This window comes from Chlorocebus sabaeus, chromosome 3, assembly GCF_047675955.1.
Source record: "Chlorocebus sabaeus isolate Y175 chromosome 3, mChlSab1.0.hap1, whole genome shotgun sequence".
NCBI classification, from domain to species: Eukaryota; Metazoa; Chordata; class Mammalia; order Primates; family Cercopithecidae; genus Chlorocebus; species Chlorocebus sabaeus.
Window position 1 is genome coordinate 60,985,597 of NC_132906.1, and position 21,842 is coordinate 61,007,438.

Below are 21,842 nucleotides of genomic sequence, written 5' to 3' on the forward strand. Positions count from 1 at the left end.
CCTGAGGTGTCCCGGTTTTTTGGCAAAGGCTAATTTCCTTTGCTTTTCCTTGGTGACCCCTTGGCATTTAGTTGAGAATATGAGGGGAGCTGAATTAATACTGGTTGGTTTACATTGAGCTGAATTAGAATACATTCCTTTGCATTTTATATGGAATTAAAAATAGTCAACCTGTTTCTTATTAGCAGTCTGAAAAACATCTTTAAAGACCATGCATGCATGTGGTATTAAGCATAGATACAGAATGATTAAGGAATGTGAATATTTATTGCTAGACAAACTGCTGAAGTATAGATACCAGTGTATTTTCCCAGTTAATTATTGATGGTCAGGAGCAATCACAGGAGACAGAGAATGAACATCAGAGGGGGATAAAAGGATTGGAAAAATTACAAATGGTCACCGTAGAACTCTCCAGCAAGCAAGCAGAACTTTATACAAAAAGAGATTAACAATTTGAATGAAGTTGGTGGGAATGGTTTTAGCATTTACTCTTCTCCATTTATAGAAGTGAGTTGACATGTTTGCTTATTAACTATATTCCTTTAGACTTCCTTCCAGTCTGTTCCAGCAATGCCGTAGTTTTGCAATTTTATTTTTTGGGACTCTCAAGCTAGAAGTCTACATTTTAAACTCTTTTTAAATTGAGTAATTATTTTCATTATATATTAATTATATATTAAATTTTAGAAAGCAATGAGGGATTTGGAGGTTGGTCTGGTGCTGTTTATACTTCTTTATAAAAATATATAGGTGACAAAAAGCTTTACTTTTTAAGCTTTACACACAGGCAAATGCAGGTCAGGAATGCTTTGTATAAAGAGATTTTTCCTGACTTCAGTTGCGTCTATGTGGTGAGGACTGATTGACTGAGGGAAAGAGAATAGCTCCTCCAGCTCATCGGAATCCCTAGAGACATCTCAGCTTGCATCTAGGAGGTTAAAACTCCTTGATGGTCCGATTGTGACTTGACACAGGAGGCTGATGAAGAAAGAGCAAGGTGATCCCTCGAGGGTCTGGGATACATTTCTTCTAACTTACAAAAAAAACAAGAAAATGTCACTTGATTTGCTTTGAATCTGACTCTGTGCCAAGAAATCAAGGTGAAATTTGACAAACTTTGTATGCATAAACATCTCAGAATTATTTTCTAGTAGCTTTATTTTCTAATTTGAACAAAAGTTCTCACAGGGCATTTGACAGCAGTTGCTTGGAAATAGAATTTGTTTGGGAAGTAGAAATTTTGGTAGAATTTATTCATTTAACAAATATTTTCTGGATTTGTTTACTATAAGAAGTAATAGAGAGAGAAATGATGAGATAACACCCGTATAAAGAGATTTCACTGTAGTGCTGTATGTAGTGTTTTAGAACACAGTTGGTATTGTAAGATAAGAAAAATAGAACTGATTATTGTTGGTGCTAGAATGTCTTCAGTGACAATGAGATAAATTTTCATGTAACATTTTAAACTAAACCATGAAAGAGAACACAATACTTGGAATATTGTGTACCCTTATTCCTCCCTTTCATTTCTTCTTGCCTTGCCTTTCTTCCCTGCTTGCTTGTAGCTCTAGCTTTTAAGCCATCTTTAATTCCTTCTACTTTGTGCTCTTGGGAGGGCATGCACTTTGAAAATACTTGACATTCAGGAAAATACACTTTATATGTTAAAAATCAATGGTGACACAATATTTACAGCCCAAAGGCCAAACATTTGGAGTTTCTTTATAGAGAGTAAGTGCTCAGAGACCAGCTTTGTGCTACTAAGCTGTAGACATCAAAGAATAATAATACAGCAGTTTTCAACTTGATGGCCCGAATGGGCTTTAGCCCAGTGAAGTGAAGTATTGAGCTATTTCACAGATCTGTAATAGAGAGCCGATGTGGGAATCCTTATTTTATCTTAATTACTAAGGAGCCCTTTATGTCTCAGAAGTCCCCATGTTTTGTTTCAAAACTTCTATCTGGAGAATGAGTTTATAGACTTGTGTCTACAAAAGAATGACAATACTTTGAATTAGGTTTTAAGAAGATTCAAAGTGCAGCCAGAAGGGGAATTCTTTTTCTAGTCCCTGCTACATTGCAGTGTTTCAAAGAAAGCTTATGGTAGGTCTATGATTTAGTAGAAAGAAAGGAAAATGTATTCACTGGGAACTCCCATGCCACCTAGCAAGTTTAATTTTCTTGGGTTAAGCGTGTACCCGCAAACAGAAACACACACACACATGCATACATGTGCACACACACACCCCCCAAAGCATTTATTAGCTCCTTAGAAGCTGTATTATGTGTCTGGGCGAGGAGTATTATTTGGTGTGCACATTTGACCCTTCATTGTTATTAGCTGCTCTTTAGCAGAAAGCCTCTCTTTCAGCAGAAAGAGTGAGGATGGCAATAACTATTACTAAGCTAATAATAATTACAAGGACCAAACATGATTATTGATGGCTCCTCCATCTTTCATATGTGTGTGCTCTGGGTAATACTGACATGCTACTCCTGTTATTGGGCATGAACTTTCTGTGACCTATCATTTATCATCATATGAAGTTCAGCCCAGCCTAATAGTTACATTATGTAACAAAGCTTTCTGGTGGTGAAAGGAATCCACTTAAAATACTGATGTGCTAGGGTTTCACATAGAGTGTGGAGTGTTCATTCTCTTTACTTGTAAAAGAGACTGAGAGCGGGCTATCTGGGCATTCACCTTGGAGAAAATTGTTGATGAAGCCAGCTAGCGCTGATAAAGTATCATTTTGGGAATCACTCCAAGTCTGCAATACTGGAGGATATAAGAAAGAGGAACCCCTCAAAATGTCAGTAATATAACGATCAGAGAAAGGATCTAGAGATTTTCTAGTACATTTTCCCCTCATTTTTTGGATGATGAGGTTGACAGTCTCAAGGTCACACATCTTAGTCGTGCCTTTTTCACCAAACATTGTCTGTCAGGGAGGACAGGAAGGACATGACCTATGACCAATGCCTCTGGGACATCTAGGATACCAGTGCCTCTAAGATCACTGCCAAGCCAAGAAGTGTGTTTTTTAGGTCCTTCCCTGAAATTATAGTGAAGAGTACATTAGTAAGGAAGCAGCTGGCTCTGGGGTGAGGTGAGACTGACTGCTTCCTTGGCATTCAGATGATATAGTAATAGCATATGGGGGTCTTGGATTGGCCTCACAAAGAATCCATCAGCGGCTATGTCCCACTCTTCTATGGAGAAGGATGGTACAACAATTGTGCTACTGTGTTTGGGTGAATGCACTGCCACCAGAAGACCGATGGAAACTATTGAAACTACACATATATGAAGATGGCTTTTTTGGGTGGCTGTAATCATCATAGAGAAGTCTTTGTGTTGTTTCCCTGGATGCCGGTGTTAGGTAATGTTCTGAAGCTTAGGAAGTTCTTTTATTCCAGCAGGCTTTAACGTCTAGGTCCCTGAAGTCCAGAGGCCAGAAGCACTTGCCAATGGGTAATTATGTCCCCTTGCTGTGCACAAGCAAGAAAGTAGCAAGCAATTCAGAGGCTGCAGTGCAGAAGGCAAGGCATCTGCATCCCTGAAGTTCATCTTAAGGAGTCTCCTGAAGGCACTCCTGGGCAATCTGGAAGGTTGGGAGAGGGGTGCTGAGGATCTAGCCACTGGGAGTAAGACTTCCTACTTAGAAAGCTATTTATTTCCTAGTGCTGGCATAACAAACTGAGTGGCTTAAACAACAGAAATAATCTATTCCTTTATTTTTAAGTGGCAGGTAATAATTGTATATATTTATGGGGCACAATGTGATGTTTTGATATTGTTTACATTGTGTATCGTTACACTTGACTAACATCCATCACCCCACATACTTATCATTTATTTTGTGTGGTAGAAACATGTAAAATCTACTTTTTTAGCAATTTTGAAATTGATAATACATTAGTTTTTTTTAACTTTTTAAAAATTATACTTTAAGTTCTGGGATACATGTGCAGAACAAGCAGGTTTGTTACATAGGTATACACGTGCCATGGTGGTTTGCTGAACCCATCAACCCGTCATCTACATTAGGCATTTCTCCTAATGCTCTCCCTCCCCTTGCTCCCCATCCCTGACAGGCCCCGGTGTGTGATGTTCCCCTCCCTGTGTCCATGTGTTCTCATTGCTCAACTCCCACATATGAGTGAGAACATGTGGTATTTGGTTTTCTGTTCCTGTGTTAGTTTGCTGAGAATGATGGCTTCCAGTTTCATCCATGTCCCTGTAAAGGACATGAACTCATCCTTTTTTTAAAAAAAAATTATTACACTTTAAGTTCTAGGGTACATGTGCACAACGTGCAATTTTGTTACATAGGTATATATGTACCATATTGGTTTGCTGCACCCATCAACTCATCATTTACATTAGGTATTTCTCCTAATGCTCTTCCTCCCCCAGGCCCCCAACCCCCAACCAGCCCGGGTGTGTGATGTTACCCTCCCTGTGTCCATGTGTCCTCATTGTTCAACTCCCACCTATGAGTGAGAACATGCAGTGTTTGGTTTTCTGTCCTTGTGATAGTTTGCTTAGAATGGAACTCATCCTTTTAAATGGCTGCATAGTATTCCATGTGGTATATGTGCCACATTTTCTTTATCCAGTCTATCACTGATGGTCATTTGGGTTGGTTCCAAGTCTTTGCTATTGTGAACAGTGCTGCAATAAACATGTGTGCATGTGTCTTTAAAGTAGAATGATATCTAATCCTTTGTGTATATCCCCAGTAACTGTATTGCTGGGTCAAATGGTATTTCTGGTTCTAGATCCTTGAGGAATATTATGGGCGCCATGATGTGTAATAGATTTTTAAAATTTATTCCTCCTAACTGAATCTTTGTATTCTTTGAACAACATCTCCCCATCCCCTTCCATCCCACAGCCTCTGGTAACCACAGTTCTATTTTCTACTTCTAAGAGTTTGACTTTTTTAGATTCTACATATAAGTAAGATCATGCAATATTTGTATTTCTACGCCTGACTTATTTGTCTTAGCATAATATCCTTCAAGTTCATCCATAAAACAACAGAAACATATTGTCTCACAGTTCTGCAGGCTAGAAGTCTGAGATTAAAGTATCAGGAAGGTTGGTTCGTTCTGTGAAGGAAGGATCTGTCCCAGGCCTCTCTCCTTGACGTGAAGACAGCCGTCTCCTTCCGTGACTCTTCATGTCACCTTCCCTCTATGTGTGCGCCCACATTTTCCCTTTTTTCCTAAGGACTAGCCATTTAAGATTAGGGTCTCCCACTTCCAGTGGCCTCATTTTAACTTGGTTACTTCCCTGAAGACCCTATGTCCAAATAAGGTTACATTCTAAGTTACTGGGAGTTAGAATTTCAAAATATGTGGGCAAGAGGGATGCAATTCAATCCATAACAGGAACCTTGCCCTGGCATCTCTGAGGTTCATTTCTATGACTGATGGCCAGAGGCTGTGTTTAGATTCCACAGACATTCTTGAATGTGTGTGTGCACGTGTGTGCGTGAGTGTATGTCTGTGCACGTGTGTGAGCACGTGGATGTGCATGAGCTGACTTCTTCCTTAGGATGGGGTTCATGTGCAGTCTGTATTCTTCCACAACTTTCACCCATCTGAAAGCAAATCAGTTTCCTTTTTAAAAATGGAAAAGTATCTCTCTCCATGTCCTCTTAACGCCCCCCACCCCGCACTCTCCTTTTCCTTCTTACTACATGTCTTAGGCCATTCAGGCTACCATAACAAAATACTATAAACTGTGTAACTCATTCACAACAGAAATGTATTTCTTACAGTTCTGGAGTCTAGAAAGGCCAAGATCAGGAAGCCAGCAGATTGCAAGTCTGGTGAGGGCCTCCTTCCTAGTTTATAGGTGCTGCCTTCTTGCTGTGTCCACACATGGTGAAAGGGGCTATCTCCCTGGGGTCCCTTTTGGCACTAATCCCATTTGTGACCTAATCACCTCCTCAAAGCCCCCCTCATAATACCATCACATTGGGGGATTATGACTTCAACATAGGAATTTGGGGGACACAAATGTTCAGACCACAGCATCACCTCTTTTCTCTGACTTCCCTCACTTGCTTTTATTAATTTATTTTTATTTTTTATTTTTATTTTTTTTAAACAGTCTCACTCCATCACCCAGGCTGGAGTACAGTGGCATGATCTCAGCTTACTGCTGCCTCCACCTCCCGGGTTCAAGCAATTCTTATGCTTCAGAGTCCTGAGTAGATGGGACTACAGGCGTGCGCCACCACGCCCAGATACTTTTTGCAATTTTAGTAGAGATGGGGTTTCACCATGTTGGCCAGGCTGGTCTCAAACTCCTGACCTCAGATGATCTGCCCTTCCTGGCCTCCCAAAGTGCTGGGATTACAGGCATGAGCCACCACACCTGGCCTCCTTATGTATCTACATTGTGCTGTTTGTGTATTGATCCTTTCACTGTCCTTCATATTCCTTCTTTCATCATCATCATTAATTTTTAAATTTTTTGTTTCTTCATTTACCAACATTACATTCCTATTGGCTCAGATAGTTTTCTTCTGATTTCACTCTCCCTTAAGTATTTTTGTTTTTCCTCCATGGGTCTCAGAAAGGCTGAAGCAAAGACCTGAAAAATGTTTATTCATTTATATTATTGGATTGTGAAATTTTTATTCTTTCTACTGGAATGTTGTCTGTCCTAGGTTTTAATTATCCAGAAAGTAGCCTCCCACCATGTGTAGATTACTCGTTAACAAATGCATTTTGTTAATGGTTTGAAGTCTTGAGGATTTGGAAAAGAAGCTTAAAACAAGTTTAGAAAGAGGATGTTTCATCCTGAGACTTCTTTGAGTTTACCCATGATTAGAGTTGAAAACATAGATACCACAGACTTGCTTGACTTCCAGCGAAAGGCTATCTTCATGTCATGATATTATTAGAAAAAAGCAGAACTAATTGTTGGATTTTTCTCGTCCATTATTTTCCCTCCTGTCTCTCCTTTTTAGCTCCCAAAGCTAGTGTTCCATGATACATTGCTGGTAAATATTTAATTGCCATTCTCAGAAATGTGTTTTGCATTTTCACGTTACCCTCCTCCTCATGGTGATGAAAGACAAGATGGGTAATATATGTGTGCCTGTGTCAGTGAGTGTGTACTCTAGGTATTGTCTTTATCATAAAAGATAATATATACATTAGATTTCCTGTAATGGAGAACTTCCTCGCCTGCTTCTTAATGAGAGGTGCTGATGTGAAATGACCCTAGCTTTCCTAAACACACAGCAATCTAATTTGAACCTGTATGCCAATTACAGGCCTCAGTGGAGCACTTTATGGTGAAACAATCATGTCACAATAGGATTAGAACGCTATGCCCCAGGACCGCAAGGGAAGCCAGCCCGGGCATAACTGCAGGTTTATTCCTCTAAATTGTCTGTAAACAGCATTGATAGCCACCTTGGTGCCACCTTGGTATTGTTTCTATAAATCCTCCATAGAAACAATCTAAAATGAATAGACAACGAGTCAGTAATGGCCTGTTAGTTCCCAACACAGGGTTGCACCACTGAACTGCCTCATGAATACCACTCATAGGGACTGATCTTCGGTAAACATTCACAAAAGGCAGAGCAGAGAGGCTCTCTGACAACAATCAGGTTAGAGAGTCTGAGAAATCATTGTGAATGGTGCCTTCCCCCCGATCTTTCCGTGCAAAAATTAGCTTCAGAACTGAATCATTTTAGTTCTCTTAGTAAGTTTAGACAGTCATATACTTTCCAGAGTCTCTTCAATTTCAATAAGAATTTTTTTTGTAGTTACCTGACAATGCTAACTGCTTTTGACTAATGTAAAGAAAGCTAAAATTGTTATGTCTTGATCATGAGAGCAGGCTTGAAGAAGAAGATGAGACATGCAAAAGTCAAGCCACTAGACTGGAAATTAATCACCAGGTTGTGCTGGTAGAGTAGAAGTAACTACAGGATGTACAGTTGGGTTGGAGTGATAACTCAGCTCTGTACTGTCCTGTGTGTAAGCATGCAGGTTTTAACTCAGGCTGCCATAACAAAATACCACAGAAAAGGCAGCTTAAACAACAGAAATTTACTTTCTCACAGCTCTGGAGTCTGGAAATCTGAGTTCAGGGTGCCAACATGGTGAGATTCCGGTGGAGGATCTTTTCCTGGTTTTTTGACTGCTAGCTTCTCACTGTGTCCTCCCATGGCCTTTCCTTGGTGTGTGTGCAAGGGGAGAGAAAGTGCTCTCACTCTCTTCCTCTTCTAATAAGGCCACCAATGCTGTAGGATGAGGAGTCCACCTTTTGGACCTCATTTAAACTTATTTATCTCTTAAAAACCCCATCTCCAAATACAGTCATATTAGGGGTTAGGGCTTCAACATATGAATTTTGGAGAGACACAACTCAATCCATAGCAGTGTATCACTTATTTCAAACTGTAGGTGAAATTTATTTCAATAGAAGATTTCCAACAAAAGCCAATCATTCATGTGTTAAAAAAAAAAAAAAAAGAGGGCTATTGTGTCCCCAAAATAGCACTTAGTTGGAAGTCGAAGATCTGAATTTGAGGCCTCGTTGGGACATTTGCTGGCTATGTAAAGTTGGGCATTCTAGACCCAACATAGTCAAAATAGATACCTTAGTCTTATCTTACACATGTACATTTCTTTCACTTAATAATGAACACAATATTCTCCAGCAGCTAAGGTGGAAAACCTGTTTTTGTTCATTGTTTTCCTTCTGAGAGCCCTAAATTCACTCAGTTGCCATGTCCTGTTGGTTCTATATGTGACAGATCTTCTCCATCTACCACCCTTGCGTCCCCGCCACCTGTGTCACACATTGCCTCTACATTATTGAAGGCTAGCGTGATCTCAGACTGGACAATAATGGCTTCCTCACATCCTACCACCAATCTTTTTCCACAGGTCTGGTGATGTCCTTGCCTATTGAAAAATGTTCAACCAGTTCCCCATTTATATAAAGAACAAAGTCCAAACCTGACATCCCAGGTCTTCTAATAGTTGTCTCCAGCTCAGATTCCTCACTTGGGTTCTCACAACTCTTCTTCCAACTGCTATCGCCCCAGCAAGCTCAGCTCATCACCACTTGATACACTGTTTTTGCCCCTCCTTGGAGCTGCCACGATTTACCATTGTTGTACTCGTTCCCGCTGTAGTCATTCAACATTCAACAAACATATGTTAGTGCTGTTTCAGCTCCTGTCTTAGGTGCTGAGGTTGTACAAAGGGATTGGACCTGGTCCTTTCAGACTTCATTGTCTAGTGAAACAGAGATAGACATGCAAACCAATAGTTACAATTTAATATGGTAGATAAGAGCTCAAAGCTGTAACACTTGTCATATCCATCCCCACAGGTCTGTATCTTACTCATCCAGTCCTATTTCACATGCTACTTAATCTCTTATTCCCTTCTCTTATTTCCATGGCACTTATCTGTGCTTTTCTTGTAATCTTAATCACTCTTGTCTGTTTTAAATGCTTGTGTTCTCAAGTCTTGTTTTGCTCAATTAGACTTTAAGCTTCTTGCAAGCAATATCCATGTTCCGTATTAACCTTTGTGTTTCCGTAGTGCCTAACACAGAATTTTATCTAGTCCTCGTGAATGTGCTGACAAAAATAATTCCTGAGTTTGTGAAATCACACATTAAGACAGTGGACCCTTTAAATAAAACCACTTCCTTTGAATAATATGAAAACTTTGTTGTTTCATCAGGTTTTAGCTTACTAATTTCGCTAAATAAAAGCCTGATTAGAGGTGTAGAAACATGCATTTCAAAATTAATTCCAAAGGTTGAACATTGCATACAAAACAGTACATGAAACAGTAATTATTACTAATATGTTCTAAGCATTAAAAATAGATTTGATTATGATACTCTTTGAAGTGCTTCTGGAGAGTATACAAGAAAAATAAAAGACTCTGGAGGCAAAGTCATATTCGTTAAAGATATAAAAAAAGGAAATATAACTTTTAACAAATATTTCCTACATTAAAGGAGTGTCAGCCTTTAGGAGTTTTTGTGGTTTTACTTGCAAATGTTATTCACTTTGTATTTTAAATTAGAATTTTCCCTTATAAAATCCTTTACAAAAAAAGGAAAAGGTTAATCTATACACTCAGAAATATAAAATTATTGTTTATTACTTGTTTGACTGATACTGTAATAATTGTGAATAAGAACACAGTAAACTGGCACTATTTTTTTGGTAGAGAGACTTAGTATATATTCAAAACATTCCCATTTCATTCAGATAACTGACATAGACTTTCATAGCAACTCAGCTAAACAGTAACATATAATTACATGTTTTTTGTTTTTAAATTTAGCTTTAATATGTTAATTAACTAATTCGCTTATTTTTGAGACAGGGTTTCATTCTGTCATCTGGGCTGGAGTGCAGTGGTGCAATCTCAGCTCCCTGCAGTCTTGACCTCCTGGGCTCAAGTGATCCTCCCGCTTCAGCCTCCTAAATAGCTGAAACTATACGTGTGTGCCACCATGCCCAGCTAACTCTTTAGTTTTTGAGGAGACAGGGTCTCACTTTATTTCCCAAGCTGGTCTTGAACTCCTGGACTCAAGTGATTTTCCCACCTCAGCCTCCCAAAGGACTGGGATTACAGTTCTGGGCCACTGCACCCAGCCTCTCTTTAGCAGATAAAAGAAAAGGGGATATACATACATATATACATATATATGTGTGTGTGTGTATATATATATAGTCAATTTTGCAACTCAAAAAGTTATTGTAAAAGAAAGGCTAAATTTAGAAATTTTGAAATTTTAGAAAAACATTTAAACGTATGGAAAACATCATTCATAATCCCACTATATAGAAAGATTTAAAATGTTGGCATAAGTCCTCCCAGTCTTGTTTTCTTCTGTACGTTAAAAAAATTGCATAATGAATTTTATCTTCCTTCCTCTTCTGTTTTCTTCTTCAATATTTACTAGTGCTGCAAGGAATAGTAAGAGATGTTGATGTCTGGGACACAATATAAAGAAACTATACAAGGAACTTCACTGGTCTTTCTTTCCTGCCATCTCACACTTGATGTTCTCCAGGCTTCTGTGTTTGACAAACATCTGTGAAAAGTAATGTATGTGCTCAACTCTATGCTGATCTCTAGGTCTAGAATGATAAAACAATGTCCCTGCATTCAAGAATCTTGAGGGACTGTCAAAAATCGAGTGCCATGTGGCGACTGTTGCTTAAGGTCATATGGCAGAGCAGTGCACAGAGGAAGAAGTAGTCAGTTCTTGTGATTTCAGATCATCTTGTGGTCTCACATAAGCTAAATGATCTCCTCTATTTTGTTAACCTCAAAACTGTTTTGTTAATATTTACTTCCCACTTGAGCCAACACTAATGTCCCAAAGCGAGGGGAAAAAATTACAGATAACCTAGCTTAAAACATGCTTGGGACTGACTATTCTGAAAGGGACATGATCATAGGACATAACTGCCCTTATTCTTCTAGCTCATGCAGGCTCAAGCACAGGGCTGTTTGATGAACTCAGGTCCCAAGCACAGATACTGGAGAGACATAAATACTTCTTATAATGAAATATACTCATTAGGAATTACAAATGATTTTTTTTCAGTGACACTGTTTATCACATATTGTTCATCATTCCTTTTCCTTCTGCCACTTTTATAAGAAGCTGATCACACTCTGCAGGGAGGTACTATGTCTTGTTTATCATGTGCTCCTTACCCCATACTAAATGCCCAATATGTGTTTGTTGACTTGAACGAAACCAACCTAAATTATAACTGAGTTTTAAAAATGTGATCCATGTTGAAAACTTGGCAATATAAATCTAAGTGTGTAAGTGAAACCATTTCATTTTGAATATTGCAATGACTTTTTTCAATTCTTTGAGGACAGAGGCTATGTCCTCTTCATCTTTGCATTTTCAGTGACTAAAATATTACTGAGTGCATAGGGGGTACTTACCTAATGCTCGCTGAACTAAGTTAAATAGAATTGAATTTTCTTTGCTACTCGATAGCAAATCATTAGTACCTGGGCAGGCTTCTACTTCATGCAAACTATTCGTAAATCTTTACTGTCTATTCTCCTATTTTTAGAAGAAAGCAAATAAATTGACTATGCAGTAATTTCCTCAGTTTTCTCCCATGTAACCTATATTAGATAACTTCTAGATGTGCCTCGTTCTCAGCATCAGCACAGATCTTATCTTGGTATCATTCTAGGAGTTTGAGTTTTAAATTATTTATTTTAAGGCAGTAAAATATTTACATTAATAAAAGTATTTGTTAGAAATGAAGGAGGCTCTCACTTACAGAACAAGGAGGTAACCCCCCAGACACAAACATAAAAGTCTCACAGGCTGAACTTAGCTGAAAGCCCTGTTGATGAGCTTTAAGGGAATTTGAAACTTGGCATAATAAAATCACACCCCTGAGTTTTGCAGGAATGATTGCTGCACTGTAATATGTATTGTACTTAGATACTTAGATTAAAGATATATTTTTATTTTTATTTTGTTATCAATTATGCATCCAGAAGAGGAATTTTACTACTAATGGAACCATTGAAATAGATACCTAGAGGAGTGGATGGATCACTTTATTTCTTGTCAGGTTCTATATTAGGCTTTCCAAAGCACATTTGAGTATTTGTCTACTATTGTTATTGTTGTGGAGTAGTGTACCTTGGGGAAATCTGTAAAGGAGAATGAATAAGCCTGAATTCTATACCTGATTCTGCCTTTTCTTGCTGTATGTTTTTAGACAAGTAACCTTATACCAGCATCTGGTCCATTCCACAATAGGGGAATACTTCATTTAGATTTTCGTACCTAAAACATTACCTTATTTTAAAGTAACACTATCAGTTTTTTTAACAGAGGTATAATTTTATCTTCATATAAGTTACTGGGCTGGACATACAGTTGAGAAAATAGAGGTACTTTTTGCTCAAGGCTTAAAAGCTGTGAAATGGTAGAACTGGCATTAATAATTGGCTTCGGAACATTTGTAGTCAAGGTACTTTTCTCTTGCTTTGTAATTGAGCAACTTGAGATTTATGAGTGAATGAAATGCCTAACTTCTGGAAAGACTCAATATCTGATTTCAAAAGAAATGATTTCAAAACATTTCAGCTCTCGAAAAAGCAAATGAAGAACTAGGGTAGTGGTTCTCAAAGTGAGGTCTCCAGACAAACAGCAGCAGCATTACCTGACAACTGGTCATTGGTAAGAAATTACCTGACAACTGGTAAGAACCGATGTTCTCTGTTCCCACGCAAGACCCACTGCATCAGAAACTCTGGGAGTAAGGTCCAGCAAACTGATTTAACAAGCCCTCCTGTCCTCTAGGTGATTCTGATGCCTGCTCAAATTTCCGAAGCACTGCTAGGCATAGAAAAACACCTTAGACCCTGTAAAAGGGTGAAAGTGCTTTAGAATTTCTTATTTCCAGCCCTGTGATGACCAATGTAGAGGTCAACTATGGGAGAAAGTACCACTTCCAGGCCCAGATCAGATCAAAAGCAGGATGGGGCCTTTAAGAACCAGTAGCCCCTGGGGACTCTAGGACCAGCAGAGAGCACCCAGCTTTTCTGAGAAATTTCGGGACATTGGAGCTCTTCAGGTTGTAGACTTAGTCTTTGCAATTTGAATGTGGTGTTGCTATAATCAGAGTCTGTTATGGATTGGAAGCTGTTTGAGATTCAATCTTTCTCATCTGAGGCCTAGAAATGGACTTCACTTGAGGTTCTCACTAAACAATAACTCACATTGTTCTGGAGTTCTCACATAACAATAAGTATACTGAACTCATTCAAGTTCAAGTATAACAGAGTCACTTTGGGCAATTTTTTGCATTTCTTTGAGTTGTGACTTTCCCTAACTGCGAAGTGGGTATAATGATATGTATTTGAAGAAAAGCTTTGAGATTGAAGTTAGAAAATGTTTATGAACTCACTTTCTGAGTTGTAAAGAACTTTAAAAATGTAAGATATGAATGAGTAGAGATGTGGTATAAGTTACTACATCTCAAATAGGATCAGACAGCAACATTTTTGTGGCTTCAAAAGCAGCACCATTTGTTTATTAACATTATTTTGCTTAATAAAGCAGTACTCTTAATTATGGCAAAATTTAGAAATAATTCTATGGGATGTGATGAAGCTATTTTCACTTTGAATGTAAAAAAAATGGGCCCTACACTCTTTCCTTCCCTCACCACTAATGACCTGTCTCACTGTGCATACGCCCTGCTGCAGCCCTGCAGAAATGCTTCAACTACCCACAATTTTTTTTTTTTTTTTTTTTTTTTTTTTTTTTTGCCAAATAAGACTGGTATCCAGGGTACTAAAGCCTCATCTTCCTCAGGCTGATGCCAAAGATGTAAAATTTGGTGCAGATGCCCAAACCTTAAAGCTTCAAGGTGTAAGCCTTTTAGCCAATTCTCTAACCATTACAATAGGGCCAAAGGGAAGAGAACAGTGATTATTGAAGAAAGCTGAGGAAGTTCCAAAGTTAAAAAAAGATGGTGTGACTGTTGCAAACTCAATTGACTTAAAGGAAAAATATAAAAATATTGGAGCTAAACTTGTTAAAATGTTGCCAATAATACAAATAAAGAAGCTGGGGATGGTATCACCACTGCTACCATACTGGTATGCTCTATTGCAAAGAAGGCTTTGAGAAGGTTAGCAAAGGTGCAAATCCAGTGGAAATTGGAAGTGTGTGAGGTTAGATATTGATACTGTAATTGCTGAACTTAGGAAGCAGTCTAAACCTGTGATAACCCCTGAAGAAATTGCTCAGGTTGCTACAATTTCTGCAAAGAGAGACAAAAAAAATTGGCAGCATCATTTCTGGTGCAATGAAAAAGGTTGGAAGAAAGGTTGTGCTCACAGTGAAAGGTGGAAAAACATTGAATGATGAATTAGAAATTATTGAAGGCATGAAGTTTGATTGAGGCTATATTTTTCCATACTTATTAATATATCAAAAGGTCAGAAATGTGAATTCCAGGATGCCTATGTTCTACTGAGTGAAAAGAACATTTCTAGTGTCCAGTCCATTGTACCCGCTCTTGAAATTGCCAGTGCTTACCTTAAGCCTTTGTTCACAATTGCTGAAGATGTTGATGAAGAAACTCTAAGTATGCTCATCTTGAATAGGCTAAAAGTTGGTCTTCAGGTTGTAGTAGTCAAAATTTCAGGTTTTGGTGACAATAGAACTAGCTTAAAGATGTGGCTATTGCTACTGGTATTGCAGTGTTTGGAGAAGAGGGGTTAACCCTAAATCTTGAAGATGCTCAGCCTCATGATTCAGGAAAATTCAGAGAGGTCATTGTGGTCAAAGATGATGCTATGTTATTAAAAGGAAAAGATGACAAGGCTTAAATTGAAAAATGTATTCAAGAAATCATTGAGTAGTTAGATATCACAACTAGTGAATATGAAAAGAAAAATCTGAATGAATGTCTGGCAAAACTATCAGATGGAGTAGCCATGTTGATGGTTGGTGAGACAAGTGATGTTCAGGTGAAAGAAAAGAAAGAAAGAGTTACCGACGTCCTTAATGCTACAAGAGCTGCCATTGAAGATGGCATTGTTCTGCTTCAGTGCATTCCAGCCTTGGACTCATTAACTCCAGCTAATGAAGATGTTTTAAATGGTATAGAAATTATTAAAAGAACACTCCTGTAATCCCAGCACTTTGGGAGGCTGAGATGGGCGGATCACGAGGTCAGGAGATCGAGACCATCCTGGCGAACACGGTGAAACCCTGTCTTTACTTAAAAAATACAAAAAACTAGCCGGGCGAGGTGGCGGGCGCCTGTAGTCCCAGCTACTCGGGAGGCTGAGGGAGGAGAATGGTGTGAACTCAGGAGGCGGAGCTTGCAGTGAGCTGAGATCCGGCCACTGCACTCCAGCCTGGGCGACAGAGCGAGACTCTGTCTCAAAATAATAAATAAATAAATAAAAATAAAAAATAAAATAATTTAAAAAAACACTCAAAATTCCTTCAATGACCAATGTTAAGAATGCAAGTGTTGAAGGATCTTTGATAGTTGAAAAAAATTACGTAAGATTCCTCTGAGGTTGGTTATGAGGCTGTGATTGGAGATTCTGTGAATAGGGTAGAAAAAGGAGTCACCGACCCCACAAACATTGTGAGAACTGCTTTACTGCATGCTGCTGGGGTGGCTTCTCTGTTACCTACAGCAGAAGTCGTAGTCATAGAAATTCCTAAAAAAGAATCCTGGAATGAGTACAATAGGTGGAATGGGAGATGGTTTGTTCTAATTCCTAGAATAGTGCTTTACCTTTGTTTTTGAACTGTGACAAGAAGCTCAAAACAGCATTCTTCAACAATAACTTTAGAAGTCAGGTGAAGAAAATGACTGAAGAGAAGGCTGGCTGAAATTTGAGAAAATCACCATAACCATCAGTTACTGGTTTCAGTTGACAATATACAATAATTCACTACTGTCATTGCCCATGCCTACAGATAATTTATTTTGTATTTTTGAATGAAAAAACATTTGTACATTCTTGATATTGGGTGCAAGAGCCATGAACCCATATAGTGCTTTCAACCTAAATCACTGAGACGTTTTTTTTATTGCCGTTCTATTAAAATCAGGATTTTAGTGCTTGCCATCACCAGAGGAGAAGTTAAGAAGCAGCCTTTCTGTGGAGAGTAAGAAGAATTGTGTACAGAGTAGAGAAATATCCAATTATGTGACAGCCTTTGTGTAATAAAAATTTGTTTAAAATTTTAAATAGTGCATCCTGAAGATACTTTTAAATTCTCCAAATTGGTTCTCATGCAAAAAGGCTTATTCAGTACTTTTAAGGACCATTTGAATTGTGGGCAAAGGATTATGTTAGATGCTGAGTATTTAAGACATAATGGTTGACATTTGCTCACTGCCCACCATAGGAAGCTGACAAGTAAGAGGGGCAACTCTTCTGGAGCACTTGAGTCCAGAAGAAAAGAGTGGCCAGAAAAAGAGGTCCAAGGAAAAAGGATATTAAGCAAACACCTGAAGAGAGAATCCTTTGTATTCCTGAGATGGTAATCTGTGAGTCTGCTTGTGAATATAAGCTGGGTACACTGCCAAAGAACAGGGTGAAAGGAGTAGTAGGCTTATTTCTGTTTTAGCTTACTAGAAATTAAGAAGATGTCTCAGGTCAAAAAATAAAAATAACCGGTAAAGAAGCTGTAAAGTTCAAGAGTATGAAGAGCAATTTAAAGTTAATTACACTAGGTGACAAATACGAGAGGGAAAAGCTTGATTGTTAATTGGAGTTCTAAAAACTTCTATTACAAAATAGGTTCAGGGAGTGGGAACATCAGCAAAATGGAGAAATAGAACTCTCCAATGCTTGTCCCCTGAAGAAACATTAATGCAAACAACTATCCACACATGGAAATATCTTCCCAAGTGCTAAGGAAACCTGGTGAAGGACAATAGTGTCTGAATGTAGCACAGAAAGAAAAGACGCATTGAGGAGAGTAGGACGGACATTAGGCACATTGCCCATTCTTCAACCCTGGACAGCACAGCATGGAGAAAGATACTGCCTAGGAGAGGAAGAAGGAAGTGAGCAGAGGACTTTGCCTCAGACTCCAAAACTAGGCCCTCTTCAGTAAAATCTAGCACTGATCTGACCCCATGGCCTCAGACTTTAGGCCCCTACTCAAGGACTGGGTTTCCAGGCCTGCACTAGAACCAGGCTAGATCCCCCACCAGGCTCTAGGCTTTTCCAATGAACTTGGTCTCCAGGCTGCCCCACTGCCAACCTGACTTCAACAACCCCAGAGTCCAAACCACCCCTAACAGTGAAGTGGCTCCCATGGCCCCAGGCCTCAGGCCAACCTCAGCGCCAGACCAACCCTTGCAGTCCTAGTCATCAGACTGGCACCCTCAGACCCAGCTTCCAGGCCAGCTCCTGTAGCTCCTCACTCCAACAGACCCAAGGTTCAGGTTGCCCCAATAGATTCCAGCATTTGACCAACCCCCATGGACCAAGGCTCCAGGACAGCCCCTGTATACCCAGGTAAGTGGCTATTCCCAAGGCCCTAAGACCTAGGACAGCCCTCATGGGCCTATCCTCTAGGCCAACACCTGCATGCCCAGACTCCAGGCAAACACTAGTGGACATAGGCTCCAGGCCAGTACCAGAGTCTAATGCACTAAACCAACACCTGAAATCCTAGGCTCCAGACTGTCTCCTGGGGACCCAGGCTTCCTATCAACTACAGCACTGAGAAAACCCCAAGTGCCAGGCTGGTCCCTGTGGTCTCAAGCTTCAGATGACCCACGGTCTAGGGCTGTACCAGCAGATCCAGGGCCCAAGCTCACCCCAGTAGACCCCAGTAGCAGGCTAGACCACACAGACTGAGGCTCCAAGACTACCCATGAAGACCTAAGTTCTAGGCCAGCAACTGTGGGCCCATAACCCAAACCCATCCCCACAGACTCAAGCTCCAGGCCTACTCCAATACTGAACCAGCCTCCATGGACTCAGGCTCCAGGTCTATTCCAGTGCAAGATCAGCCCCCATGGATCTAGGCTTTATGCCCAACCAAGCAGACCCAGGCATCAGGTTGCCTACCTGCTGACCCAGGCACCACACCAGCCTATCTGAGGACTCCGGCAGCAAGCTTACCTTCAGATTATGCCCAATGGTCTGCCTAGAAGCTCTAGGCAGGCTGCCTGGAGCAGCTTTTGCACCCAAAGCCAGTCTGCAAAGACTGGAATAAGTCCTTACTTTTTGAATGTGTAGTCATCCATGTAAGGTAATGAAAACACAAAACACCAAGAAGACATAACATAACCAAAGAACACACCAAACAATAATCTCTTAGTAGCTGATCTACAGGAAATAAAGATGGATGAACTGCCTGACAAAAAATTCAAAATAATTTTTAAGTAACATAGGACAACTTCAATAAATACTTAAAATGCCTCAATAAGATCAGGAAAACAATAAATTACCAATATTAAAAATTAACAGAGAAATTTAAGTTATTTATAAAATAGTAATTCTGGAGTTGGAAAATACAATGAATAAAAAATGCAATAGTGAGCATTAATAGCAAAATTGATCAAGCAGAAGAGAGAATCTATGATTCTGAAGACAGGTTATTGGAAAATATAAAGTCAGAGAAGAAAAAATGAAAAGGAATGAAGTAAGATTATGAGATTTATGAGCAATTGTTTGGGTTATAGGAGTTTGTGAAGGAGAAGAGAAAGATAAAGAATTAAAATGTTTATTTAAAGAAATATTAGCAGTACTTTCCAAATTTGGAGAAAGATATAAATATCTAGGTACGGAAATGTCAAAATTCTCTAATCAGATTGAATCCAAACAAGATTACACCAAGACATAATAAAGTAAAGCTGTCAAACTCAAGGAAAGAAAGAGGATCTTGAAAACATCAAGATAAAAGAAGCAAATAAACCTATAAGGAAGTTCTGGTACACATAGAAGTTAATTTCTCAGCAGAGGTATTACAGGCCAGGAGAGAACAGGATGATACATTCAAAGTGCTGGAAAAAAAATACTAAACAAAACTGCCAAGTAAGAATATTGTATCTGAAAAAGGTGCGGTTCAGAAATAAAGGAAAGAGAGTCTCCCAGAGGAACAAAAGCTGAGGTAGTTCACTCACACCAGAGCTGTTTACAAGAAATGCTAAAAGAAGCTCATCAGCCTGAAAAAAAAGGATGCTAAAAAGTAACACAAAAACATCTCAAAGTATAAAACTCACTGATAAAAGTACATACACAGTCAAATTCAGAATACTTTAATACTGTAATTGTGATGATGTTTAAATCACTTATATCTTTAATATAAAGATGAAAGCACAGAACTATTAAAAATAATAGTTATAATAATTTGTTGTGGCATATACAACATAAGAACATGTAAATTACAACATCAAAAATTTTAAATGCATGAGGGAGGTGGAGAATATTGTAGAGGTTTTTTTTTATACAATCAAAGTTAAGGTGTTATCAACTTAGCCTGTAATAATAATAAGATTTAAAAAATAATCCTCATGGTAACCACAAAGAAAAAACCTATTGTAGATATGCAAAAGATAAAAAGTAAGAAATCAAAGCATACCACTAGACAAAATCACCTAATCACAAAGACAACAAAAGAGTAAAGACAAAACAAAAGATCTGCAAAACAAACATAAAACAGTAGCAGTAGGTTTTTATATATCAATGCCTACCTTGAATTTAAATGAATTAAATTATCTAATCAAAAGATATAGAATGTCTACATGCATAAAAGACAAGACACAACTATATAGTGCCTATAAGAGACTCACTTCATATTTAAGGATACACATAGATTAAAAGTGAAGGAATATAAAAGATATGGATGTGAATGGAAACTATGTGAATGGAAACTAATGGGGAGCAGATATAGGTACACTTAAGTCAGATAAAATGAACATTAAGTCAAAACTGAGAAAAGAGCCAAAGAAGGTCATTATATAATGAAAGAGGGGTAAATTAAGGGAGTGGATATAACCATTGTAAATACATACACACACACACATACATATATAACCAACATTAAGGCATCTAAATATATAAGGTAAATATTAATAGATCTGAAGAAAGAGGTAGATGGCAATACAGTAATAGTAGGGGGCTTTAGTACCTCACTTTTCGGCAAAAGACAGATTACTTCAACAGAAAATTAATTTGGAAATATCAACATATATTGGAGACCAAATGGACCTAACATCCATATACAGAACATTCTATCTAATAGCTGCAGAATACACATTTTCCTCTGCTGCACATGGAACATTCTCTGAGATAGATGATGTATTAGGCCATAAAACAAGTCTTAAATTTAAGAAGATTGAAATCCTATCAAATGTCTTTGTTGACCACAATAGTATAAAATTATAATTTCTAGGAACTTTAGAATATTCACAAATACATGGAATTTAAATTACTTGTTCTTGAATAACCAAGGGTTAATGAAGAAATTGAAAGAGAAATTTTAAAACATATTAATACAAAGGAAGATGGAAACGCAGCATACCAAAACTTATGGGATTCAGCAAAAGCATTTCTAAGATGGAAGTTTATAGCCTCCATCAGAAAAGAAGACAGATCCCCAATAAACAACCTAATGTTACACCTCAAGGAAAAAGAAAAACAATAAACTAAACCCAAAGTTAAAAGAGGTTAAGAAATAGTAAAGATCAAAACCCAAATACCTGAAATAGAGACTAGAAAACAACAGAATCAGCAAAATTAAGAGTTTTAAAAAAGATAAGCAAAATGAACAAGCCTTGAGCTAGAGTAAGAAAAAAAAAGAGAAGTTTCAAATAAATAAAATTATAAATAAAAAGGAGACATTACAACTGACACAACAGAATTACAAAGGATCACTAAGAAACTATTGTGAACATATGCCAACAAATTAGATAACCTAGAATAATGGACAAATTCCTACACGTTCAACCTACCAAGACTGAATCATGAAGTAGAAAATCTGAACAAACCAATACCAAGTAAGAGGATTGAATCAGTAAACAAGCATCCCCCACCAAAGGAAGGCCCAGGACCTGATGGCTTCATGGACAAATTCTACCAAACATTTAAAGAATACCTAATACCATCTTTTTAAAATGCTTTCCAAAAATGAAGACAAAAGAATACTTTCAAACACATTTTTCAAGGCCAGCTTTACCCTGATATCAAAGCCATACAAGGACACTACAAGAAAATAAGATTATAGGCCAATATTCCTGATGATCATAGATGTAAATATCCTA

At 38.3% G+C, this 21,842-nt stretch overlaps 1 pseudogene; it reads left to right on the plus strand.

Annotated features, from left to right (window-relative positions):
- The first annotated feature begins 14,254 nt into the window (after positions 1 to 14,254).
- Positions 14,255 to 16,326, plus strand: LOC103214606 (60 kDa heat shock protein, mitochondrial pseudogene; annotated as a pseudogene).
- The last annotated feature ends 5,516 nt before the right edge of the window (positions 16,327 to 21,842 follow it).